We start from the raw sequence: 26,893 nt of genomic DNA on the forward strand, positions 1-26,893 counted from the left end.
ACACAGGAGGCCCACAGGGTTCTTGAGAATGTAAGACCAGCAGAAACTCTGCCAGCTGAGACAGAAAGAGAATATGAAATGAAAGTAGGCCGTCAGACCCCAAACACTCTGCTGCCAGGACACAGGCTGGTGGAATCGCTCATCTGCAAACACATGCCACCTTTCGTAAGGAGGGAAGGATGGCTCAGAGGGTGGAGTGGCAAAGGCCTCAGCCACAGAGGGTTGTCCCCAGACCCTGAGACCTGATGGAGCTTGCCTGGCTGGATTTCAAAATTGCTTAGGACCAGTGACTCTCTCCTTCCTCCCATTCTTTCCTGTTTTGCACAGGAATGTCTATAACCGTTTTCCTGTGTGCCCCCTCATCGTTTCTAAGGAACACTTACCTTGTTCCCTTAGAGGAACTGTGCCCCAGGATGGATCATACCCAGAGCCCCACCCCAATTTACATGACTTAGCTGATGAGATTTGGGACTTTTGAGCTGATGAGATTCAGACCAGGTTTTGAATTTCAAGTTGATGCTGTAACAGGCCGAGAATTTGGGGGATCTTGGGATGGAGTGAATGTGTTCTGTTTGTGAAACAGACCTGCATCGTGGTGGGCCACAGGGCAACCTGTTGTAGACAGAGGAATGGCCCCCAAATCCACATCCTAGTCCCCAGAACCTGTGAATATGTGACCTTACGTGGCAAAAGGGACTTTGCGGATGTGATTAAGGTCAAGGAATTTGAGGCGAGGAGAGTATCCTGGACTGTCCATGGGGGCCCAGTCTAATCAGATGAGTCCTTAAAAGTAGAGAACCTTTGGGACCGGCCAGGTGGCACAGTGGTTAAGTTCACGTGTTCCACTTCATCTGCCCGGGGTTTGCAGGTTCAGATGCCGGGTGTGGACACGGCACCGCTTAGCAAGCCATGCTGTGGCAGGTGTCCCACATATAAAGTAGAGGAAGATGGGCATGGATGTTAGCTCAGGGCCAGTCTTCCTCAGCAAAAAGAGGAGGATTGGCAGTAGTTAACTCAGGGCTAATCTTCCTCAAAAAAAAAAAGTAGAGAACCTTTTGCAGCTGTGGTCAGAGAGCGCTGTGAGGATGGAAGGAGAGTCAGAGAGATGCAGTGTCTGCCAGCTTTGAAGATGGAGGGAGGGGGCATTGCCCAAGGCCAGCAGACCATCTCTAGAAGCTGGAGGAGACAAAGAAACATATTCTTCCCAGAGAAGAGCACAGCCCTGCCGACACCTTAAGTTTACGGGAAGGTGACAAATCTGTGTTGTTTTAATCCACTCAATTTGTGGTAATTTGTCATGGCAGCAATGGAAAACTAATCAAGCAACTTTCCCAGCGTGGCACAGCCCGCGTGGAGGTGGCGCTGGAACTTTGGTCCCGTTGGTCCCGGGGCTTCTGTTCTTTCCCCTATAATGGAGCTCTTGGTAGAAGTTAGCATTGACCTCTCTCTACGAGGCCTCTTATTTTAATTGTAAATGCCCCTGGGCAGGTCGCCCACAAAGCGCTGGATCTGCCTGGATTTTAGACGGCAAACAGCAGAGATTGACCCTGGCTGATTTTAGCAGCAGAGGAATTCATGAAAAGCACACGGGGCCTTGCAGGAACTCTCAGCAAGGACGGGGAGCCAGGCTCAGGGGCTGCTTGGCCAGAATCGAGGCCCCAGGCTCTGCGGCAGAATCAGCCTGGGGAAGACCCCCCCCCACTCCCAAGGTCACTCCCTCTGCCCTCCCAATGCCAAGGCTGGGGTGGCTGCTTCTGGCTGGGGGAGCCCCCGTCATGAGCCTGGGCCTGGGAGGGAGGGCAGCCAGGCACAGGCATTTTTCAGATTCCTGAGTGGGAAGGTGGGCTCTGAGTCACAAGGTGGGCAGCTCCCCAAATAGAGGAAGCGGTTCAGACACCAGGTGGCCAAAGTAAGTGACAAGTATCCCAGGAAGAAGGTGGTGGGCCAGGCTAGGTTTTAAACCTTCTTCCTGTGGTGCAGATAAGCCTTACAAAGGCCCGCAGGAAGACACTGGTTTAGCTTCCCAATTTCATTTCCTCTCTTTCCATACCTGGAAATTCTCCAAAGTCCTCTGACCAACCAGGTTTGTAAAATAAGGTCAGTAGGCAGAGGCAGCCCCAGGGAATATCAGGGGCGCTCTGTGCTGTCAACCCCACTAGTCTGGGGCTGCCAACCCTCGGCAGGACCCTCACTTCTCGGCCTCGCCTCCTCCACTGTGCCCCCGCAGGACTGGGCCTGAACCCCTTCCAGCTCACACACTCCACAAGGCTCTGAACAGCTCAGCTTAATATGTTTCCTTGAACTCACTCATTTTCATCATTTAAACATCATCCTTGGCTTTGTCACAAGGAATAATATCCAGGAGGTCAGGGGTTACATTCTGGTTACACATTTTTTCCTGGTTCATAAAAATAACCCATAACTACTCAAATAAGAAAAACTGTTTGCTGGGGTCCCCTCTGAAAGCATCTGGAAAAGGAAAGAAGTCAGACTCTGTTCCCACCCCCCTCCCCTCACGTGGGACCCGGGGCAAGTCACTTCACGTCTCCAGGCTCCCGTCCCCCCGCAGCAAAATAGGCTGAGTCCGTCCCTGGAGGACGTGAGTGAGGCGTGGAGCCACTTCACATGTGTCACCTGTGTAACCTGGGCAGCACCTTGCACAGAGCAGGTGCTCGGTAAAGAGCGGCTGTGGCTTTACGATTGTCACCTTTGTCGCTGTTTCTCTCGGTGGAGGGTGGACTCTGATGTCTGGCTCTAGTGCTCCCTGGAGCATGAGCCCGGGTCGCTCGTGTCACCTCTCTGAGCCTGAGTTTCCTCATCTGGAAAAAGAGGACAGCAGGGCCACGTCATGGAGTTGACCGGAGGCTCAGTCGAGACGGGAATGGCTCTGTAAATAGCGGCCGCTGTGGTTATATTTGGCCTGATTGTTTTTTCCTGTTGATGGCAAATCTCTGTCCTTTCCTTTTTTTTCCCTGACACTGGTCAGTTGGTAGGTTTTTAGTTCGCCTGTCTGTTGTTCTAACAGAAACGAGGCAGGGAAAATGGAAAATCTGGGCTTCACGGTGGCATTCTAAACAGCGGGAAGCACGCAAATGGAAAGAGATCGTTCAGGGCCGGAGCTCGGCGGAGGCCGGGAACGTGTCCGAGAGCCATCTGAGCCACTGTTAAGGGATGTTGCCTGATCTTATCGGGGAGGTCACGCATGCTTCTCAGGCCGCACAGGAGGCCACGGTTCCCCGAGGCCCCTCTTCCGAAAGGACATTTCTGCAGCAGCGGGAGCCAAAAATAGCTGGTGGTAAACTGATGGTTCACCAGGCAGAATTGTGGTGTGGGGGGCCAGCCTCCCCTGAGCCCCAGCCACCTGGCCTGTATCTCCTAAATCTTGGAAAATGTAGGCTCTCTCTGAGGCTGGTGTTCTGGAAGTTTTTCTTTCTTTGAACGTCAGGTGTGGATTTTCGTGCCGTGGGCCTCTCCGAACCCCTCATCCTGCCAGGAGCCTAAACGCCCAGGCTGCTTTGAGCGTCTCCTCCTGGACACACGAGCCTTTGGTGTGTGGGCGGCAGAAAGGTGGGAGCAGGCTGGCTTAGCTCCAGTGCCATGGTCCAGGACCCCCCACACGCTCCCCAGTCTCCCCTTTGTGGGATGGCAGAGGTGAGAAGGCTGCCTTTCATTCTGTCCTACACCTGGTGCTGACCGGGCCTGGGCCATCGGGGGCACGGCCTGAGCTGGGCCCCCTGGAAAGGACCGGGCCCACCCTCCTTGGGTCTCCTGGACTCCGCTGAGGGACAGAGCCTGGCCCAGCGATGAAGGGCCTCTTCATTTTGCCTTCCGCTCCCCTGGGGAGCAGGGGTGATTTTTGAAGTCGGCCAGACAGGAGATAGCATCTGAGCCCTTCCCAGAAGACCACCAGTGCTGCCTCCTGTACACGGTTCCCTCCCTCCGTGCTGCCCCTCCTCCTGGATCCTCTCCATGAACCCAGTGACCGTTCACTCGTTCCCTGAGCACCGGCTGGGGCCTCCCCAGTCTAGGCGTTGTTTTCCATCACCACGCCCCATTCTCCAAGCCCAGCACACATTCCTCATGCTCGTAATAACAAGGACTAGAAACAGTAACCACACTACAGCTAACATTTATGGGGAGCTCCTCCACGAAGCGCTCTGCGTGAGTTTTCTCCTGAGATTCTCGCCCTGTCTTGTGAAGCAGCCCCGGTCGTCACCTCCATTTTATGGATGAGGAAACTGAGACTCATGAAAGTCATGCGTCTTGCCCGAGGCCACAGAGCTGATAAGTGGGGTTATCGATCACAAAGCGAGGCTGGCGGGTTCCTGGGCCCTCTCCCCCGTTCTGTGCCTCTGTCAGCATGAACAAGGTTAGGGTGAGAACGTGCACGTTTCATTTGACCTCCTCCTAACACAGGAAATGTTATTATTCCAATTTGGTGATTCCAGAAACTGAGGCTCAGAGAGGCCCATAGACTTCCCTGAGGTCACCCAGCTGAGACTTTGATTTCAGGACTTCTGGCTGCCAATCCACTTTTGCTGCCACACGTGGCCCCTGAATTCCAGAAGGGCATTTTGTCCTGCAATGGGCTCTGATGAGCCATGGCTGAGATGAAGCCCTGTAGGTTGCAGAATATGCCTCGGGCCCCTGGCCCCTGTCAGACTCTGGCCGGGAGGAGAGATGGCCCCAGGAGAGTCAGCTCTGGAAGGAGGGGCCCGGCCTGGCTGTCCCTGGGGGAGTGGGGAGCTTTCTGGGTTGTCACAATGGCTGGAGGCTGCTGGCATTTGTGGGCCAGGACCAGGGGTGTTATAGGCCCCACAATGCACATCGCAGGCCTATGCTGAGTGCGGCACAGTGTCGAGTGTCACATTGGATGTCGACGTCAGGGAAAATCCTGTTTTCTCATATCTAAGCCCAGAGTCTGCCCTTGTGTCACAGGCTGACACATTATATATCCTGGAATTTCCGGGAGTAAAACTACAAGTAAATCGAGGCAAAACTGCCCTTCGTCTTGTTCAGAGCTTCGCCAAGAACCGTCCCCATTTTAAAATGCAGGAGCAGCAGCCGTGTTGTTGGAGATGCTGGTACAACGGCCCTGTCTATGTTGGTGGCATCACAGTCCAGGGGCTCAGTGTATAGCTGTGAATGAGTTTACTTAGCCCTCACTTCAAAATGTCAAACGTAGTGAAAAGAGCTGACAAGACTCAGTTGAATATTGTCTTCTCTTCCATCCGAACTAGTTCATCCCAAGTAGGATCCAAGTAGGCTGCTTCACTCTTTGTCCCAGCATCATGGTACCCGGGCACGGCAACGTGGAAACGCGAGTAGTGTTGTGGTACATGACTTGCCTTTCATTCCTCATCCATATTGCAGCTGGGACATTGCACCCCTTTTCTAAATGATGTGTATTGGCAGCTTATATTATTGGGGAATTTGCTTTCAAGACAGTAAAAGGGCTGTTGGTTTAGATGGGGCCAAGGACCGCAGGCACAGTGGACAGAAATGGGGCTGGGGCTGCTGCCCTGCCCTAATCGCCGGAACTCAGAATGGCTCTTCTCCCAGGCCTCTGACGTCATTCACCTCATTTGGTTCTCCCACTAGAGCAGTGGGGGAACAGCGGGTGTTGACAGAAAACAGATGATGGGCGTTGGATGGACACGTAATTGGGTGAATGGATGGATGGATGGGCAGGCGGGTGCACAGATGGAGAGGCGAATGGATGGATGGATGTGGTGGGTGGACAGACAGATGAGTGGGCGTGTGTAGTGCATTCGTTCAGGCGAGTCATCATGGTGGACTGATGAGGTTGGTGACAGTGTAGGGGAGAGGAGGTAAAAGATGCTGAATGTAGAATCTACAGGATTGGGTGGTGGGCCTGGTGTGAGCAGGTGATGGATGGCAGGCAACTGGTTGACTGGCTGTGGGAGCCATATCCTGAGATGAGGAAGCCTGGAGGAGGAGCAGGCTGGGGAGAGAGATGGGGCTCAGTTGGGGCGCTTTTCAGCCATGAAGTCCTGGCCCTCAGACTGGGGGCAGCCACGGGCAGGCTCCTTTGGTTTTAGGGGCACATCAGAGACAGGGCACCTGGGTGAGACCCCACAGTTGTCAGCCCCTCTCTTGAGCCCCCGCTGCGCTGCAGCCCCCGGGAGGGCAGGTCTCAGCTCTCAGCTGACAGCAGAAGCTTGGTGCGTCCAGCCGCAGGGCTCCCATCCCCAGCCTGCCCAGCCCACTCTGCCCGTGCCTCCTCGTGGTAGAGGGCGTCCGCCTCACCCTGGTCCTCCCTGGTTTGTTCAGAAGCCCAGCTGCCGCCTTTGAGTGGCTCCCATCTCGTTATCCCTGGAGTTTCCACTTCTTTTTCTGAAAATTTAATTGCCTGCTCGATTTGAAAGGGCCTGGACCAGCTGTTCAGGTTTGGGAAGTGGGAGTGAAATGCGCCGTGATCAAAGCCCGCAAGAGGCCGGTGTCACTCTCGTCAGCAGCTCCTTAAGCTCGGAGCAGCTTTACTCCCCCGACATGGAAAGCAAATTGCTCGGCTCGGAGACTTGAAAGGAAGAGTGTGAAGCAATTCCCAGCGTTTGAACTGCCTGCTGCATCTTTACATGGCTTTGCTTTGGAAGCGGAGGCCCCAGGCCTCGTCCCAAGCTCCCCGGGAGGGCACACGTGCGGAGAGGTCCCTGTGGGCCTCCTGTCTCCTCGGACGTCCCTTCAGTCCCTTCAGATCAAGCCCGGGATGAACCTGGAGGAGCCAGCGAGCTCAGCAGACCATCTCCCAGAGCCGCCAGCCCCACCCCGTCTTCTCAGAGAGCAGGGTGGGAGTCAGAGGGGCCGGGTGCAAACTCCGGCAGTGAGCACGTCTCTGGTGCGGCGGATCTGCCCGTCTGTACAATGGGCTGAGGACTTCCCCGTCCACCTCTCTAGGTTTTCGAGAGGCCTCAGTAGGATGCAAACTGTGAAAGTCCCCCGTAAGCAGAAGGCGCACCCGGCAGTGGTGACCGCTGTTCGGCTCATTACCCCTCCTGGGATGGCTCAATTTAAAAGTCAAGGAACTTAGAGAAGCAGGAAAGCATTTCTAAAATGTTGGAAAACAAATTAACGTTTGAAGGGCAGGAGGACCAGGTGTGAAGTTACCTTGAGAGCCACAAGGTGTAAAAATAGCAGAGTAGGTGACAGGAGCAGCTGGCCTCGCTCCTGGAGGCCACAGGGCCACCTTCTGTCACTCTCCTCCTTGTTCTCTCCTCTCCTCCCGTCACCTCCCCTGCCTCCTGTCCTCCCCTTTCCATGCTTCTACTGCCTCCTCTCACCCACCTCTCCCTCTTTTTTTTTTATACTCTGGTTTTTAAAAATTTACCATCTTAACCATTTTTAAGGTCAGTTCAGTGGTGTTAAGTATGTTTACATTGTTGGGCAATAGATCTCTAGAACTTTTTCATCTTGCAAAACTGAAACTCTATACTCATTAAACACTAATTCTCCCTCCCATTCCCCTACCCATCTTTCTCCTTTTTTTTTTTCCCCTTCTGAGTTCCTTTCTCCCTTTTTTGCTCTAAGAAAGTTATGAGCTATATAAGTCAAGAGTCTTTCTGTTGAAAGTGACTCAAACTGATTTAAGCCCCAAAAGGAATTTATTGGCTTGAGTCACTGAAAAGTCTTAGGGTTACAGGCTTCAGGTACAGCTGGATCCAGGGGCCGGAACAAGATCATCAGCACTCCTTCTCTCCTTCTCTCTCCATCTCTCAGTTCTGCCTCTCCCTGTGCTGGCTTCATCCTCAGGTAGCTTCTCCTTGTGTGGTGGTAAAGGTGGCCCCCCAGCAGCTTCAGGCTTACATCCTAACAGCTCAGCCGCCCCGGCAGAAAGAGCGCGTCCCTCCCTGTAGTCTTAGCTAGTCTTCAGGCTGACTCTCAGTGGCTCCCAGGTCACACGCGCATCTGTGGACCAGTCACTGTTGTGGGGACGCAAAGCAAAGCTTTGTTTGGCCAAGGCCAGGACTCAGACCCACCCTGGGAGCCAGCTGGGCTCAGCCTTGTGCAAGCCCCGCAGTCTGAGAGTGGGGATGAGTGGCTCCCCGAAGGCAGTCCGGGCTGCTCTGACCCAGAGGAGGAGGCGTGGTGGCCAGCAGGGGCCACAGGCTTCTCCGTGCCAGGCCGCACCTCCGGCAGCTGGGAAGCATGTGGGGATCTGGTGCTGCCTTACTCTGCACACGGCGGAAATGTCCCCACAGCACTCCCTTGCCACGGGGCCTGCATGGGACCGTCTTCAGCCAGGAAGCAGCCCCACACCGCCAGCTTTGGGGCATGGCTGGCCCCACTACTGGGCCTTCTGCTCCCCCGTCCTCCTCAGCCACCTCGGTCCTGTCACCATGATGCCCCACCTTCTGGCTCTAGTGGGATGGCGTGGAACCAGCATGGGCCTCAGACTCGCACAGATCTGGGTTCGGAGCCCTGCTCTGCCGCTTACTGAGATCAATGATGTTGGGGGAATGATAAGAACAGAAAAGTGGTCTGGAATATTACCCTCGGGTGCAGCGCCCTTTCCAGCACCTCTGACTGCTCCCCCTGCCCGGAACACAGCCCTCGGTGACTGCGCCCGCCCTATGCTACCTGCTCGACGCCCGGGCCATTTCTCCTCCTCCCCTGAAGACAGCCCCAGTGCCCTGTCCTCTGGGAATCCTGTCCCCACAACGCTCACCCTGCATCTCCCTGCAGCCTGGTCCCCCTGGAGCCCCACCCTGGGATCATGCGCCCCCTCCCTCCCTCAGCTCTCCTACCAGAAGGTTCTCCCACCTTCTTGCATTGCACCATGGAGGTGCGACTTCCCAGGGCATCCAGCCTCGGCCAGGCTGTCCCGATTCCCGATGTTGCAAAGGCGGTGGGAGACACCCCACAATCCAACGGTGCGTCCGCAGTTCACTTTTCCGATGTGCTTTTATAAGTCTTCAGAAGTTCACGCTTCCCGGGCACCTGCCTACCCTCCAGCATCTTCATTGACCTCCCAGCCAGCGGCGCTCCTGGAACTCGAACTGCCTGCCAGAGCCCACGTGCCGCCCCAGGCCTACGCCCCAGGCTCACTCTGTGTCTCAGAGCAGAGGCCCAGGCTGGGAGGCCACAGGTCACTGATCCACCACACGGCCAGGGAAGGAAGGAGGGGAGCCCCCTCGGGCCTGGAGTGACTTGCGATGGGGGAACAGGAATTGGGGAGCCTGAGTACCACCCACAGCCTGCTGTCCCAGGAGCAAAAGCCAGAACTGAAATATCACACAGTCTTGGCTTCAAATCCTGAGTTTGCCACCTATCTGCTGTGTGACCTTGGGCAAAGCACTTCGCCTCTCTGAGCCTTAGTTTTGCACATGTACAAAATGGGGACAATTGTACCCACCCCAGAGGGTTGCTGTGAGCATCCAATGACATAATAGATTGAAGAAGCTATTTGTTTCCTGTTAATAAAATAGAAAAGAATAAGTCCATAGGCATAACAACATTTTTTATAAAACAATGAAATCATGTAATAACATTTCAGTTCTGCATGTTTTCTGAGCACACACTACGTGGCCTCCTTGCTGTTTTTCAAACATGCCGGACACACTCCCCTCTTCAGGGATTTTGCCCTTGCTGTTCCCGCCCTGGGAATGCCCTTCCCCATAGGTCCTCGTGGCTGGCTCTACTCCCTCCCTCCAGTAGGGCTTATGCACCGCCTCCTCAGAGAGGCCCTCCGGCCCTCCCACCTGCCCTGCCTTTCTGGGCTTCATGGCGGCAGATCCCTCCTGAGACGTCCTGTTGCTATCTGTGTGGATTGTTGAGTATCTGTCTCCCGCCCCTGGAAAGTCAGCCCATGGGGGCAGGGACCTTGTTCCCTTCTGGCGTCCGCATGCTGGAGGACAGCCTGGCACATAAGGGGCGCTCAGTGAAGACTGCAGGCTGTTGAGGAGGTGGTTAGACCCGTCCCTGCCCCGGGAGCTCGGTTTGCACTGAGCAACATCTAAGACAGTAACAACCGTTCTAATGAAAACACCTGCTCCGGGCAGGCTCTGTCCGTCACTGTGCCTCGCCCTTCGCGTGCCGCCCTCGTGTGCTCCTCCCAGCAGCCCACCGTGGGGTTGCTGTCAGCATTCCCATTCAACAGAGGAGGCCAGCTCGGAGAGGAGGTGGGACTGGCCCAGAATCACACCGGGGGAATTCGAGCCCAGGTGTATCTGCCGCCATGGCTGGGGCCCTAGACACCAAAACTAGGGTGCCGGGAGGGAGCTGGAAGCCCAGCACACAGAGGGGAGCAGGACCTTGTGCAGTGGGATCAGGGAAGGCTGCCTGGAGGAGGGGGCACTTGATCTGGACCTTGATGGGTACGTAGGAGGCTTCCAGGCAAAGAGGAGAGAGCAGAGCCTTCAGGGGTCCGTCCTGTGGTCCATTCCACAAGCGTTCGTGGAGCGGCTTCTACGTCCCAGGCAGAGAGAACACCCTTCGGGGAATGAGGCTCTTGAACTCCAAAGTTAGCTGAGGTATTAGGGCCAGCGGCCTTGGGAGACCTGGGGCAGGGCCTGGGCCTCACTGAGCAAAGCAGAGGAGCAGGCATGAGCACCTACTGTGCGCCAGGCACAGCGCCAAGGCACCCCCTTCGCCCCCTCACATTGCATTCCCACCATTTGATACAGAGGGTACGGTGCACGTTTTCAGATGAGGGACCTGAAGCCGTGGGCTGCGAGTCTGGCTGCGGGCCGCCTGGGTTTGGTGGTGCAACGTGGGAGGAGCGCGCCTCCTGCCTGTCATAAAACGGGCTGCTGACCTGCCTCTGGCAAAGAGAGACAGGAGATGCTGTCGGGGCCCCGGGTCCTGGGCCAGCCTGGTCCTGAGAAACTGGCAGAGAAGTGGCCTAGAAGACCCGGCCCCTCTGGGCCACGTCAGCAGCCTTGGGGAGGTCTGACCCACACCCGGAGGTCTCCGTCGCTGTCTCTCTCACTTGCTTTGCGACCCTGAGCAGATCTCTTTGTTTCTCTTGGCCTCTTGTTTCCCTAACTCCCAGGAGCTGAAGGATCTTCGAAGCCGCCCTCTTGGCTCAGACCTTGCAGATGGCCGTGTCACAATGACCCCAAGAGAGCAGCTTAGAAGGTGTCAGCTAACACTTCTGTGGGTCAGGAGTCGGCACCGGCCCCCAGGCTAACACCGGGACGGGGTGCGTCCCTCTGGGAGGCCTTCGTGGGGCATTGGCGCCTCGCCTTCCCAGCTCCCGGAGGCTGCCCTCCTCCTCGCAGGCCTTTCTCCCTCCGCAGGCGGCCTTGGCTTTCTCACACCACATCACTTGCCCCCTGACTCTCCTGCCTCCCTTTTCCCCTTGCAGGACCCCTGTGACTACATCGGGCCCGCCCCGGTCACCCAGGACCACCTCCCTTCTCAGGGTCAGCCGATGAGCAACCTTCAGTCCCCTTTGCATGTAACCTGGGGTAGTCACAGGCTCCAGGCGTCAAAACGCGGACGTCTTTGGGAGACCACTGTTCTGCCCACTACGCCTGGAAACCAGGACATCTTGGGGAGCCTTTGGGCAAGCCGTTTCTTCTCTTTGGACCTCAGCTTCCTCTGTTTTGAAATGGGGGGGATCATTGTGACCCCCCCACCTCCTGCTGCCTTGAAAGCAAACGGAGACGATGTGTGTTCACGTGGGTTGTGGAAGATCAGGCACTGCCCGTGGGGTCCATTCTTTATTCCTGGGGTGTTTCTGTCGCTGGTGACACCCACTGACAGCTCTCACTGGCCACTCCAGCCTTCGTATACTTTGCTGTGAAAGGCTGCAGCCGCCACCCCACCCCCCCACTCCACCCCCGGAAAACAAACGAGGGTCTGTCAACTGCTCCTGCTCATTATAATCTCTCGCTTCTTTTCCCAGAACCCCAGGGCCCCTGGGATTTGGGAGTTGGGGAATGTCACTCAAGGATGCCTATTGAGCGCCGAACAATAGCCCCTCATGAGGTCACACGGCCGCTTAGCAACTGCTCAGGCCCTTAGTAACCGGCCCAGAAGTGGTGATATTTACCCAGCAGAAACTTCGGGTTGCATGGCTAACGCCCAGTGCCTTCCAGAGAGCTGCAGGCCCTCAGAAGCGACCTCCACCCGCTTGTAGCTGCGTTCCAGCTCTTCCAAGAGCGGGCCCGCGAGGGAGCCAGAGCCCCCAGTCCTGTCCCAGCTCCACCCCTCTCGCTGGGCTTTCCCCGAAATGTGGGGTTCAGACTAAAGGATCAACAAATAGGGTAACCATGTGTCCTGGTTGGCCCGAATCAGTCCCGGGTTATCATGACTATTGAAAGCGTCCTTTTCATTCTCAAGTGTCCCCAGTTGGAAGACCGAATTTCTGGTCACCCCAAGGCCCCTTCCAGCCCTTGATGCCGTTATTCTCCCCCTCCGCCCTCTTCCTCAGTCCTGAATTAATCCTGAATAGTTCGGCCAAGGTTTCTCAAGGACTTTTTCTGTGCCATGCCTAGAGCTGGGCTCTAGGGAAACTGAGGCAAACCAGACGTCATCCCTGCTCTCAGGAGCTTCCAGCTCAGGGGAGAATGCCACGAAGCACTCTGCAGAAACCCAGGATTGAATCCAGAACCTTGTAGTTCTCAGCTGGCTTGCACTCCCCACTAAGCTATTTTAGTAAATAATAATGCTCCTTCGTATGAGGGTGGCACTTTGCAGTTCCAAAGCGGTTCCCTTCTGTCACCTCATTTAACCCTGCCACCGTCTGAGGGTGCGATTTTCGTGTGTCCCCATTGCACCGATGGGGAGCTAGAGGCCAGAGGTCAGAGAGGGCGGTGGTCCAGACAGCACATGGCTGGGTGACCCTGGGAGGCGGCTCCACCTCGGCGCCTGCTTCACGGAACTGTCATGAGAAGTCAGTGCGACAACACGAAACCGTCCTTTAAAAAACAGCAGCTGCCACAAATGAGCGCCTCCGCCCGAGCTGTCGTGGCCCCGGCAGCTGCATTTTCAGGAGGTTCACCTGTTTCTCCCGTGCCCGCAGACCCCACTTTGGGGGCCTCCTCTCACGTTTCAGAGCCCCGGAGCAGATCCAACAGGATTCCCAGCTCTGCCTCGGGACAGCTGTGGGCCCTGCTGCCAGCCTCAGTGTCCTGGTCTGTGAAATGGGCAGAGTAGCAGGTGGTTGTGAGGGTGGAAGGAAGCAAAGCCCGTGGAAGGCTTGGTCGGGGCCCAGCGTGAAGATGGTCTCAAGGATGGGAGTTCTATCTTGCTTTTCTGCCGTTGGGTGTTGCAGGCGTCTTTGCTGAGTGTTGGAGGAGTGAAGGGTTTGGGGGTGGGAGCAGGCAGCACCCCCGGAGGCGGTGTTTACACCCACCCCAGGAGCCTGTGCCGGCGCCCGCTTGGGCTCTGCTTCCAGCTGCATTGGCAGCAAGGGGGCCCGGCCGCTGAAGGCTGTTCCCCCCGCGCCCCGCTCACCTCGCAGGAGGAGCAGGGCCGCTCGCGCCCTTTTCCTTGCGGAGCAGCCCCATGGGGTCAGATCTGCCAGATCCCACGGCGATGCCTAAGTGGCTGCCGCCCACGCCCCTGCCAGCGCTATGAGTCACCGCCCGGCACCGAGGCGGCGGCCGTGGGAAGGGTGTTCCCTCTCCGGCTGCAGAAATGCTGCTGCAGGACCGCTCCAGAAAGCCAAAACCAGGCCCATGACGAGCACGGCTGCCCTCCTTATGCAACTGTTAGCATTGTTTAGACGCGCTGTTAATGTTCCTGGCTTCCGTCTGCCCAGGGCTCCAGAGAGCTGCCCGGCCCTGGCCTCAGGTCCCGCTGCCAGCAGCCCAGACGGAGCTCGCGTCCCCTTCTACAGGGGGGGGAAACTGAGGCATGCTTGAGGCCGCGTGGCTGGGACACTCCAGCCCCGGCTCTCCACATCAACCCTCAGAGCTGCCCCCGCTGGCCGTGCTAGGTAGTTTTCGGAACCAGAGACAGCGAAACAGGTAAATGTGATCCATTTTATTTCTTTTCAAATGAAACGTAATTGTGAGCAATTGTGTCCCATTGCTGGGCTGGAAGTTTGAACTCTGATTTCTGATAAAAAGAATGAAAAATCTATTTCTAAGTGTAAGTTCACTTAGAATAGAAGCGTTTCTATGGGGAAATATTTCTTCATATAAAACTTTGCATTGTTAAAGCTGGGCCGTGGGGGGCTTGGGGGGCGGGGCGTGTGGTATCGGTATTAAAGAGAAAGATGTGTTGAGGGCTGTGTGTGGCCAGCAGCAGCGATGATGGTCCCAGATCCTCGTGCGAGCTGCCGAGGCTGGCGCTCTCGCCGCGTCTACTCTGTGCCCGCGGCACCTGCTGCAGTGGGAGCATCGTTCACGGCTGCCTTGCCTGGTCACCGTGGGCTGCGTCTTTCTCTTTCCCCACTGAACTCACCAGTTCCTTTTCCGCTAGGTACCCACTCACGGTCCCGTGAGCTCATTAAGATTCAGACCTGAGCTCCCGGAGGCTGTGGGGGCAGGAGGCTTAGAAAATACTTGCACAGGCATTCAGGTGATTTTGCACCTCGGCTGGAGTCCTCTTAATGAAGCACTCCTGCTGTCCTGTCCCAGCCTTAGACTTGCCTGACCCAAGTCGAAGAAAGCCCGTCTGTGCCTTCAGTCAGAGAGCCAGCAGGCTGAGTCGTGTCCTCCAGCAGCCTGGCCTGACTGCGGTCTGTGCCCCGCGTCTGGCCTGGGCAGCTGCGAGAAACAGCTTCCTTCTCTCCCCGAGCCAGTGTGTATGTGCCCCTGTCGTCCGCCCATGACCTCACCCGGCACGGACTTCCTACTATTTAAAACTCTCCTGCAACTAATTCTGCAGACTTCGGGGTGACGTGGCTCCTCGCCGTGCTCAGGAGAATGTGCGATGTGGTGCCCAGGCAGCCTGGGATCCTGGAGTGGGCACGTTAAGTCTCAACAGGGTTCCTGTGAAGTGGATTTTGGTTTATCAGAACCTGTATGCTAGTCACTTTCTTGGGAACATTGGGAATGTGTCCTTCTGGGAGAAAGAAGTTTTCAACTCCAAAAGATAAGAGATCTGTACCTCAAATTGGACTAGATCTTTTAGAAAAAGAATCACATAAAGTGTGCTATCTGAAAACAAACATCAGAAATCTGTAGAATTAGGATCCAGTTTATTTCTGGGTTAAACAGGAAAAAAACACAAAGAAAAAAATAAAGATTGTTACGTAGTTAAATTAATCTTAAAGTGACTGGAAAGAGAAACAATAGCCTGTAGAAGGTAAAATGCTCTAGGTTCCAACATGGTCCTTAGTCTCCAGTAAAGGAGACTTGTCACGTGTCTGCTATTTGCTCAGGTTCTAACTCTCAGAAATTGTTCCTATGTCCTATCAGCCTTCCTTTCAATAAACATTTATTGCTTTTGTATTGTTCACAGCTCTTCAGTTGCTCTTTCCAGTGAGACTTCAGAGGCTCTGTTCTCTGTGGCTAGGCCGCCACACAAGTCTCCCTTGGGCGAGTCCCCAAGACCTGTCTTGTGATAGAAGTCATTGTTGTTATGGATGCCTTGGGACTCTTAATAGAATGTGACCACATAGCAGGATATTAGGGGTCACGGGATTTGGAGTCAGAAGGACCATTTACTTGCTGTGTGGCTTTAAGCAAGTGACTTAACCTCTCTGAGCCATGTGGCACCCTCTTCTCAATTCCAGCATCAGCAGGCAGGGTCAGATGCCCCTCCTCATGCTGCCCTGCCCTTGTGCTGGCCTTCATTCACCACACTGAGCGACACAGTTCCCTCTCTATCTCCCTGTCTTCCCCGGGCAACAAGTGCTCCCTGAGAGCTGTGTCATCTCTGTCCCAGTGCCCAGTGCAGGACCTGGCAAGGAGCAGAGAGAAGGGGTTTTGGCTGGGTAGGAAGAAGAAAGGAAGGGAGGGAGAGAAAGTAGGGAAAAGTGCAAACTTTAAACTCCTCTGCAACTCGTAGTTACTTATTTTAGTCTTAGGCTGGCCTAAGTGATAAGGCATGCTAAAAATGATAATATTTCTGCCACATGTCCCTTCCCAGTCAGTATTCAGCACTGACATCACCGTCATCTTATAGCTGACACGTGTTGAGCACTTATTTATACATGTGAGCCTGTTTACCTCCCAGCAGCCGGTGGCATAGGCACCACTGGGCTCCTCCATGTGACAGATGACAAAGCAGAGGTCGGGAGAGGTTGAATGATCTGCCCACATCACACAGCTGGCACATGGTCAGAGCCTGGATGGAGCCCACGTCCCCAGGATTGCAGGGCCAGAGCATTTAGCCAGTGTACCCCCAGCACCTAGTGCACGGCTTGACCAGTAGCTGATTTCAGTAAAGAGTCTTTGAATGAATGAATGAATGAATGAATGGGTGAGTCACCATCCCTCGGTGGCCCTTCTCTCACTAGACTCTCAGTCTCACCCTTAGTTCTCCTTCCTGGCATATGCAATCATCAAAACAGAACCTCTAGGATGAGTGGGGCTGGGTTCAGATGTGGGCTTCCTGTGTCGCCCTGGGGAGGTGCCTTCTCTCTGAGCACTGGCTTTGTTCTCATCCAGAGGGCAGGAGTATCAGTGCCTCCCCTCTCCAGCTGGGTTCTCCCAGAAGCAGATGATAAGACAACGATTCAGTGGCAGTAATTTATTTGGCACGCACAGGAATGCTGATAGGAGAGTGGGGAAGTGAGAGAGGAAAGGGAGGGAGGTGTTTTCAAGTTAGTTATTAATTTTCACTGCAGGCAGCTGGGGCTCAGCTGCCCTGGGGACTCTGGGAGCCAGCACAGAGCCCACAGCTCACGGTTTTCCCGCCGGAGGAGCAAGGGAGCCGGGGTGTTTATACACCAACTCCCAATTCCCGTCAGTCACTGGCTGAGCCTGCAGGCATGGGGGGAGTGGCAGTACTTCTGCAGAACTTTCAGAAGCTCTGCCCACCAGGGAAGGCCCCCAGGCAAAGAGGTGCAGATGCTGTGGGGGAAATCATTCCACAGTGGTTAGATCCGTGCGGTTACGGGCGGAGCAGCAACAGCAGCTATGTACTCTTAGCCTCACTATGGGGATTAAGTGGGTTCAGTGAGGTAAAGCTTAGAGAGACCCTGGAACACAGTAAGCTCTGAATGAGCCGTGAGGAGCCTTTTCCCAGCACCCTCTGTGTGATACGAAACAGATGCCCATGGGATCTGCTCCTTAGAACCGTGCCACCAATCTGAGGTGGTGACAAGGTCCTACTGAGGGCCGGGTACGGGGGTGCAGCAGTGAGCTTCGCCAGCAGGTCCTGGCCATCAGCGTTCGTGGTCCTTCCTGGCTGACAGAGGTTGAAGGAGCAATGATGGGCATGCCCCCAATAATGGCCAGCCCAGTACCCAGAGTGGTGAAGACCCAGGGAGCCGCTTCATCCCACCCCTCACTTTACAGAGAGGGACTCTCCAGGGCACACGCTGAGGGGGCAGTGGCGAGACTGGACTCCTCGTGCAGTGCTCCTCCCAGGGGCCTTTGAAGTGAGCGTCACACATGTGGAGGGCGTTGGGCGAGCCCTCCAGCTGGGCTGCCCAGTGATGATTTTTGCAGCACGGGAAACATATTCGGCAAATGCCTGAACTGAGAAATTTCCTGGGTGGAGAGTCCCTGCCACCTTTGGCATGAGGTGATTTTGGCTCAAAAGGGGCTTCAGCTTCCCTGGACAGGTGTCTGGAGGGTCCATGCCTGCAGCTTCCCCAGGGACTAAAATTCAGAAGTTTCATGGAACAGACACATGGAAACAAGGATCTCTCCCCCCTGCCCTGGGCTAGCTGTGTGGCCTTAGGCTCCTCCTCTCCCTCTCTGAACCATTTTCCTCATCTGTGAAGTGGGGACTGTCAATGGAATAACCTGCATGAGCGTGCTTTGGGAAATGTCAGCTCCCTGCATGTCACAGGTAGGAGAGTGTCGTTGTCATTGTTGTTGATGTTGTTAGGATTGATGTGACCTTGGGCCGGCCAGTTCCTCTAAGGATCCTCTCTCCATCTCTGCATTGGTTATTGTTGACCCCGAAGGACCAGGAATGTAAAGGCAGCTCCCTAAGACTGTAGCCATAGAATGTAACCTTGTCGGGCCTGGAAGGAATCATATGTTCCAACTCCTTATAGTGGGGAAACTGAGGCCTGGAGACGGGAGAGGACTGGCCCAAGGCCACCAGCCTCCGTAGCAGTCGTCTTTGGCCCAGAGATGCTGATTTCCAGCCCATAGCTCTCACCCACCATCTGCTGAGTACTGAGCCCCTCCCAGCCCCCGTGCCCTCCCCGCTACCCTGAGCCCCTCTGCTCCCCATGCCCGTAGAACTGACTCACCGCCAGCCAGGAAGCCTGGGAGGGTGCAGGCCCTCTTGCTGCTCATTTCCCGGCTGCCCTGGCGCCCCGTCTCTGCAGCGAGTCAACATGTCTGCCTGCGAGTTGGTGCGTGGCAGATGGCACAACAGAACTGAGCCTCGGTTTATTTTTGACTCAGAGAGGGCATCACACACGTGCATAGTGCTCGCAGAGGGGGCGGCGAGTCTGGAGCACGGGGCAGCAGAATGGAGAGCCACGCAGCCTGGGTTCGAATCCTGGCTCGGCCACCTTCTGGCTGTGCGCCCTTGGTTACACGGTCTGATCTCTAAGAGCCTCAGTCTCCCCGTTTGTAAAATGGGGTGAGGAGGCCCATAGGCCATACCTCGTCAGTCTGAGGGGCAGTTGACTACATAGTGGGAGGGGATGCACACGTGCTGGAGGACTTTAGGGTCTGACTTCCATCTCCGGAGAGGGGGAGTGATGGGACCGTGGGGCCCTCAGAAGTGGGGAGTCCCTGGCAGGCCCCCAGCTGGGGCTTGGAGTGGGGCAGTCCTCAGTGAAGGCCCTCCATGCCCCTAGGTAGGGGTTTAGTGGCCCCAGCTGTGTAGAGAGGCTGGCGGCTGCGGCAGAGCCAGGCAAAGCCCGGGGACTGGCTCCTTCTCCTGTTCCCAGTAGGCGACCCTGGACAGGGGCTCGGTGGGGCGGGCCCAGTGAAGGAGGGGTCAGGCTGAGGTGGGAAGGGAGGTGCACTGAGGGCGTCTTCAGTCAGGAGGCTGAAGGCTGGGGGAGGGGAGGGGTGTCTGAGCCTCATTCCCTCCCTCTCTTGCCCCCTGGTGGAGTCAAGCTGCCTGGGGCTTAGCAGGCTCTAAACTCCAGCCTCAGGGCCGGTGGGATGATCATTCGAGGGGAGGGGGCTGTGAGCGCGCTGGAGATGGGCAAGCCGGCTTCCTGTACGTGTTCTACAGGCCCATGTGCTGTGGAGAACCGGGAAATGGAGCCGTGTTACAGAAGAACCAAAAACCTTACCCCAGCAATGATGACATTTGGGAACATCTTTCTACATTATATTTTTTTTTTCCTGTACTATAAACATAATAAGTTTCTTCTTGGGATCATGAAGATTGAGATTCTATTTTATTTCAGTTCTCTACTCTACATTTTCCACTCCAGGTTATCAAGATATTTTCCTGGGTCATTAAAAATTATTTGAAAACATGATTTTTGATAGATGCATAATATTCTATCCTGTGGCTACTCAGTAATTTACTTAACTGATCCCCTAGGATTCAAAATTTAGATTGTGTCCAAATTATCACCATAATGGACATCTTTATGACTGAAAAATTGTTTTCATTTCCAATTATTTCCATTAGAATAAGTTCTTAAGAAGCAAAGTTGCTGGGTGAGAGACTGTACCTTTTTTTCCTTTATTAAATTTTTTGATATTATATTTGATGCCTGCAAAGGAAATTGTGTAGCATATATTTTAGCTTAATAATACAACATAGATCATGAACCCACCACCCCACTCAAGAACTAAAATGTTACCAATAATTTGCATATTCCTGTGTGAGTGTCGCCATTTCAACCCCCTGCCTCTTCTAGAGGAAATGACCGTCCTAGGTTTATCATTTCTTTGCTTTTTTTGTTCTATAGACTGTATTTTTAGAGCAGTTTTAGGTTCATGCAAAATTCAGTGGAAAGTACAGAGAATTCCCATATACTTTGTTTATTTATTTATTTATTTTGGTGAGGAAGATTGGCCCTGACCTGAGCTAACATCTGTTGCCAGACTTCCTCTTTTTGCTTGAGGAAGATTGTCGCTGCCCATGTGCTTTTTTTAAGAAACATTTTTACCTTGTGTGTGTATGCTGATACCACCTAGGATTTGGTTTTGATTTTGTTTTAGTGCTTTAATATGACATTGCTCAGTATGGAACCTTCTGGGTCTTGCTTCTTTCGGGCAACATCATGTCACTCAGAGTCATCCATGAGGTTGCTGCCGCTAGAGTTCATTTGTTTGCATTGCTGTGTAATATTCCCTGGCATGAATATATCACAGTCTGTTGATTCATTCTCCTGCTAGTGGACATGTGCGTTGTTTCCAGAGTGGCTCCTGTAGACAATGTTGCTGGCCACATTCTTGGCCATGGTGCCATCGCCTAGAAAGGAACACAGGAGGTTAACACAGATTCCGGAGAGGGTGGAATCGAGAAGGGAGTGTGCACTAGCTTGGGTTGAGGTGTCTGCAGGTCGTAAACTGATTTGTTTTCAGAGAAGGACTGCAGAGAACATCTCGTGGGCTCACCTGAGCTACAGTGCATTATTTCTCAAGCTTAGCTGCCAAGGTCAATGATCTTGGGCTTGGGAGCAAGAGAAGGACCCTCTCCCCCACCTGCTTCAAGGAGCCAGAAGCACAGTTTGTGAAGGAGCCACTCCCCCCACCTCTTAGCCTTGGCGCCATTAAATCTGAGCATCCCTAAGAGTGGGGCATGTGCCTCTGATGGTACCCAAGAGGATATTATGAAATAACAGCCCATCACCTGTGGGAAAACTAGTTCATTTTCAGTCCTCTTTCAGTTTTCCAGGTCACATCAAGGCAAAAGGTTCTGTCTGGAACTAGCCTATCTTTCATTACAGCCCCCTCCCCACCTAAACGTTGGCTAAACTCTGAGCAGAGAACAAGCTGCCTGTGGAGTCGGGGCCTCAGGCAGGCAATAGGGTCCACTAAACGTAAGGACATCCTGTTCCTTCTTGTTTTTTTCCTCAAAGCTGTCTTAACTCTCCTGACTTCTATCAAATTATAAAATAAAGAGATCTAAACAATCTGGACATCCTTCAGAATATCACGTTGGTCCACTCTATTGATGACATCATGCTACGTGGACCAAATAAGCAATAAATGGCCAGCATGGCGGAGTCCCTGGTAAGAGTCACGTGGTACAATGGCTGGGAGATAAGTCCTAAGAGGATTCAGGGGTCTACCGCATCAGTAACCTTTCTAAGGGTCCAGTAGTCTGGGACATCACCTCCAAAATAAAAGATGAATTATTGCATCTTGCGTCTCCCCCGACCAAGAAGAAAGCACAGTACGTCCTTGCCAGTGTTTGGTCTGGTCAGTCTTCTCAACTTTAGCTATTCTAATAGGTGTGCAGCGGTATCTTGTTCCATTTTTAATTTGCGTTTCCTCAATGACTAATGATGTTGAGCGACTTTTCGTGTTCTTATTTGCCATCTGGCAATCTTCTTTGCCTATTCAAATCTTTTACTCATTTTTAAAATTGTGTGGTTTTCTTATTGTTGATTTTTGAGAGTTCTTTACATATTCTAGATTCAAGCCCTTTCTCAGATAGATGTTTTACAAAGATTTTCTCCTTGTGCCTTGTCTTCTCATCCTCTTAACAGTGTCTCGTGAAGAGCAGGAGTTTTTAGTTTTAACGAAGGTTAATTTATCAGTTTGTTCTTTTATGGATTACACTTTTATTGCCAAAGTCAGGGTCACAAAGGGTTTCTTCTGTTTTCTTTTAAAAGTTTTATAATTTGAGGCTTGAGATTTAGGCCTATGATCCACTTAGAGTTAATTTTTGTATATGGTGTGAGATGTGGATCCAGGTTTGTTTATTTTTGCATATGGATGTCCACTTGTCTGAGTACCACTGGTTGACAGGGGCATCCTTTCTGCACTAAATTGCCTTTATGCCTTTGTTAAAAATCAGTTCTTCTTACACGGATAGCTTTGTTTTCGGACTCTGTTCTACTCCTTTGAATATGTGCGTATCTTTATGTCAAAACCACTGGAGTTTTTTTCAACACATTGCACACCTTAAACTTACATAATGTAATATGTCAATTATATTTTAATAAAAAAAGAGTACATTGGTTTTGGTGAAATTGACAATTATTGACTAAGATTTGATGGACACATATTATGAAGAAAAGGAAAAATACAGAGATCAAGAATAATTTTTGAGTGTTAAGACATTTCATAATTCTCTAATTCTTTAATTCTTAAGAATTCATAGTTCTTGAAGAATCAATAGAGAATAAAATTTTGGACCTAGCAGAGAAGAAATAGAAAAGTGGCTTAATGGGATATCAGAGGAAATCAAGAGTCTAGATGGAGGAGATAAATAAATAATATTTATAAAGGTAAAATAATAAAATAATATTTGAATCTGAGTTGGATAAAAGAAGCGTATTTCAGTGTAGGGTGCTTGCATGTTTCCCTCTGAAAAAGAAGTGGAGTTGATGTTGGATTTGTAGTGAACTGAATGCTCCAGGTGTGACAATTTAAGATGGAATATATTGGAAGAGACTCAGTTACCTGACTCTTCTGATGCATCTGGGGCCCCACAAGCAGCTACAGGGATAGTGCTTTCCACGTGTGCAAATATGGGCGACCCTTTCTCAAGGTTCAGGAAATACAGCAGGATGATCACAACCAGTTTAAGCGGACTAAGTGAACACACATCAGTTACCTGAATATCTCCCGTCTCCCAAAGGCGTGGGACTGAGAAGGAGATGATGAGAACGGCGTAGGGCTGGAACGTTGCTTTGTGTATGTTATGCTCAGGCAGACGTGTTACCTTTCCCCAGGTCCTGAGGCCGAAGTCTCTGGGAAGAATTTTTATCTTGAGTTGTTGACTCAATTTTGTTTCTTTTGGACAATTAGCTGTTATCGGCTGCAACTCCAATTTTGAGTAGACTACTCCAGACCTGGATTCTTCATCGTAGATGTCCTGTTTGGCATCTGACCTTTAACAGGCTTGTGAGTCATGAGTTCAATGCTTGTTCTGTGGTGAAACGTAAGAATATAGATATATAAGAGACTTGTCTTCTTTTTATTATTATTCAGCGTATTTAAACTAAAAAACAAAAACAGTTCAGCCATTTCTCCTACCCCCTAACGCCATCTCTGGCAACCACCAATCTGTTCTCTGTATCTATAAGCTTAGTTTTGTTTTGTTTTTTTGTTGTTTTTTTCAGATTCCACATATAAGAGAGATCATACAGTATTTGTCTTTCTCTGTCTGACTTATTTCACTTAGCATAATGCCCTCGAGATCCATCCATGTTGTTGCAAATGGCAAGATTTCATTCTTTTTTATTGCTGAATAATATTCCATTGTGCATATATACCACATTTTCTTTATCCATTCATCCATTGTTGGATGCTTAGGTTGTTTCCATATCTTGGCTTTGTAAATAATGCTGCAGTGAATATGGGGGTGGGTGTGTCTTTTCAAATTAGTGTTTTTGTTTTCTGTGGGTAAATACCCAGAGGTGGAATTGCTGGATCATATGGTATTTCTATTTTTAATTTTTTGAGGATCCTCCATACTGGCTTCCACAGTGGCTGCACCAGTTTACGTTCCCACACAATACACAAAGGTTCTCTTTTCTCCACATCCTTGCCCACACTTGTTATTTCTTGTCTTTTTGATAATAGCCATTCTAACAGGTGTGAGGTGATATCTCACTGTAGTTCTCACTTGCATTTCCTAATGTTTAATGACGTTGAGCATCTTTTCATGTGCCTGTTGGCCATTTGTATATCATCTTTAGAAAAATGTCTGTTCAAATCTTCTGCCCATTTTTTAATTGGATTGTTTGTTTTTTTGCTATTGCATTGTATGAGTTCTTTATGTATTTTGAATATTAACCCCTTATCATATAAATGATTTGCAAATATTTTCTCCCATTCAGTAGGTTGCCTTTTCATTTTGTTGATGATTTTCTTTGCTGTGCAGAAGCTTTTTAGTTCGATGTAGTCCCATTTGTTTGTTTTTTATTTTGTTGCCTTCACTTTTGGAGTCAAATTCAGAAAATTATCACCAAGACTCGTGTCAAGGAACTTACTGCCTATGTTTTCTTCTAGGAGTTTTATGGTTTCATGTCTTACAGTCAAGTCTTTAATCCAGCTTGAGTTAATTTTTGTGTGGTGTAAGATAGTGGTCCAGTTTCATTCTTCTGCTTGTGGCAAAATAATTCAGTAAATATAAGGATGCACCATCACATTTCTTTGTTACTGTCAGCATTTATTTCTGGAAAGTGGCACTGGTTTTTCACTGATGGTAGTGATAAAAGTTTCCTTTAAGAATAAATGTGTTTAAGTATTAATCAAGCAAGTTATTAAGGGAAAAAACAAACTTGAGAGGACAGCTGTTAACCATCTTGACAGTCACATTCGATTGACCCAGGTGTGGGAAAGGCTGACCTCGAACCTTCTGTCTCAGAACCCTTTACACTCTTAAAAATGACTGAAGACCCAAAAGAGTTTTGCCTACACAAATACCATCTCTCCATATTTACCATATTAACAATTAAAACTGAGATTTTAATACTTCCTTATTAATTCATTTCAAATAATAAACCCATTATGACAACATATTTTGTGAAAAATAACTATATTTTCCAAAACAGAAAAAAATTAGTGAGCAGAGTAACGTCGTTTTCTATTTTTGCAAATCTCTTTAATGACTCCATCGAAGGCGGCTGGATCCTCATCCGCCTCTGTGTTTGGCCTGCTGCCATGTGATGTTTCGGTTAACGTATATGGAGAAATTCCAACTGCACAGAGATGTATGGTGGGAAAGGGAGGGAGTATTTTAACAGCCTTTTCAGATAATTAGAGATTCTGCTTTGATACTACACCCAAACTCAACAACTGATACTGTGTCAGTCTGGTCCGGCTGCCACAACAAATGCCACACACGGGTTAGACAACAGGTGTGCGTCTCCTCGCACTTCTGGAGGCTGGAAGTTCAAGATCAGGGTGTTATGGGGCTGGTTGCTCCTGTGGCCTCTCTCCTTGGCCTTCAGTGGCCGTCTTCTCGCTGTGTCCTCACAGGGCCGTTCCTCTGCACATGCTCCTCCCGATGTCTCCGTGTGTGTCCAGATTTCCTCTACTTCTAAAGACGCCAGTCAGATTCCATTAGGCCCCACTCTAATGGCCTCCTTTTAACTTGATCACCTCTTCAGAGGTCCTCTCTCCAAATACAGTCACATTCTGAGGTCCTGGGGGTTAGAACTTCAACATATGAATTGTGGAGGGGACACCGTTCAACCCATAACAGATAGCATCTTAAAAATTAATTGCAGGGCCAGCCCCATGGCACAGTGGTTAAGTTTGTCACATTCCGCTTCAGCAGCCTGGGTTCATGGGTTCGGATCCCAGGCACAGACCTACATTACTTGTCAGCCACGCTGTGGCAGTGACCCACATATAAAGTAGAGGAAGGCTGGCACAGATTTAGCTAAGGGCTAATCTTCCTCAGCAAAAAAAAAAAAAAAAAAGCAAAGTTTTTAAAAAGTTAATTGCAATGGAGAATCTGAAGCCATGTCAATGAACTTTTCCTTCTGTACATTAAAATCCATTTTTTTCTGTCTTCCCCTTTGATGAGTCTTTTACGCATGTGTGCTTTGGTAACATCATGCACTGGTCATTTAGAAAATATTGGGTCATGAGTCATGTAGATCTTTCAAATGTTTGCACATTTTGCTATACAATATCAAAAGAAAAATCACCTCTACAACTTTGAAAGGAAAAGGGCTCTTAAAAGCCCATAGTTCCTCTTGTCTCCTGACTGGACAGGTAGGCACTCGGACTTTGCTGGAGAGAACAGGCTTTTGTTGGGACGTTTTTTGCTTGCGCATTGGCATGTCCTCACTTCTGGCTTCTTCAGCTCCAACTCTGTGCCAACCTTCCTCTACTTTGTATGTGGGATACCGTCATAGCCTCGCTTGGTGAGTGGTGTGTAGGTCTGTGCCCGGGATGCAAACCCTGGGATGCCAAAGTGGAGTGAACAAACTTAACCCCTGCAGCACTAGGCTGGCCCTTTCCTGGGGTTTCTTTATGCCTCATATATCCCAGAATCGGATGAGTGCCTACCTGTAAAGTAGAGGAAGATGGGCATGGATGTTAGCTCAGGGCCAGTCTTCCTCAGATAAATAAGTAAGTAAATAAATAAAAGAAAGAAAGTAGAAGTATCTATATTAATATTTGATAAAGTAGACTTCAAAGCAAAGAAAACTACTCGAGATAGAGAGAGATATTATATAATGATAAAAGGGTCAATCCACCAAGAAGACATAGCAATACTGAATGTGTATGCATCAAACAACAGAGCCATAAGATATGTGAAGCAAAAACTGACAGAACTGTTACAGTGAGAGGCTTCAACACCCCCCTCTCAGTAACTGGTCGAATGACTACACAGAGTATCAGCAAGGATATAGGAGAGCCCAACACCGCCAGCAGCCGACAGGATCAAATCGACATTTATAGGACACTCCGCCCAACAGCAGCAGAACACACATTCTTTTCAAGCGTCCGCAGAGCGTATTCCAAGATGAACTATATCCTGGGCCATAAAACAAACCTCGGAAAAATTGTAATTGAAATTTTACAGAGTATGTTCTTTGGCTACAATAAAATCAAACAAGGAGTCGGTAACAGGAAGATAATCGGAAAATCTCCACCCACTTGGAACTAAGTGATACACATATAAATAATCCATGGGTCAAGAGAAAGTCTAAACGGAAAGTTTTAAAATGTATTGAATTCTATGAAAATGAAATTTGATGAAGTTTGATACAACGTATTAAAATTCACGGGATATA

General features: G+C 51.1%; 1 protein-coding gene across 12 annotated transcripts in view; it reads left to right on the forward strand.

Moving 5' to 3' along the window:
• The window catches only part of ATP2B2 (ATPase plasma membrane Ca2+ transporting 2), a 351,445-nt gene that overhangs the window by 126,003 nt on the left and 198,549 nt on the right, over positions 1-26,893 (forward strand). Inside the window, exon 1 of one of the 12 annotated variants that reach the window (XM_070236861.1) lies at positions 13,349-13,937. The exons of 10 other annotated variants lie outside the window; for them this stretch is intronic. The gene's annotated coding sequence lies outside the window, so the exon portion shown is untranslated. Of the gene's footprint in view, positions 1-13,348; positions 13,938-26,893 lie in introns of those variants that run through there. One more of the 12 variants, XM_014731340.3, reaches the window with a different exon arrangement.

This window comes from Equus caballus, chromosome 16 (genome assembly GCF_041296265.1).
Source record: "Equus caballus isolate H_3958 breed thoroughbred chromosome 16, TB-T2T, whole genome shotgun sequence".
Taxonomy (NCBI): Eukaryota; Metazoa; Chordata; class Mammalia; order Perissodactyla; family Equidae; genus Equus; species Equus caballus.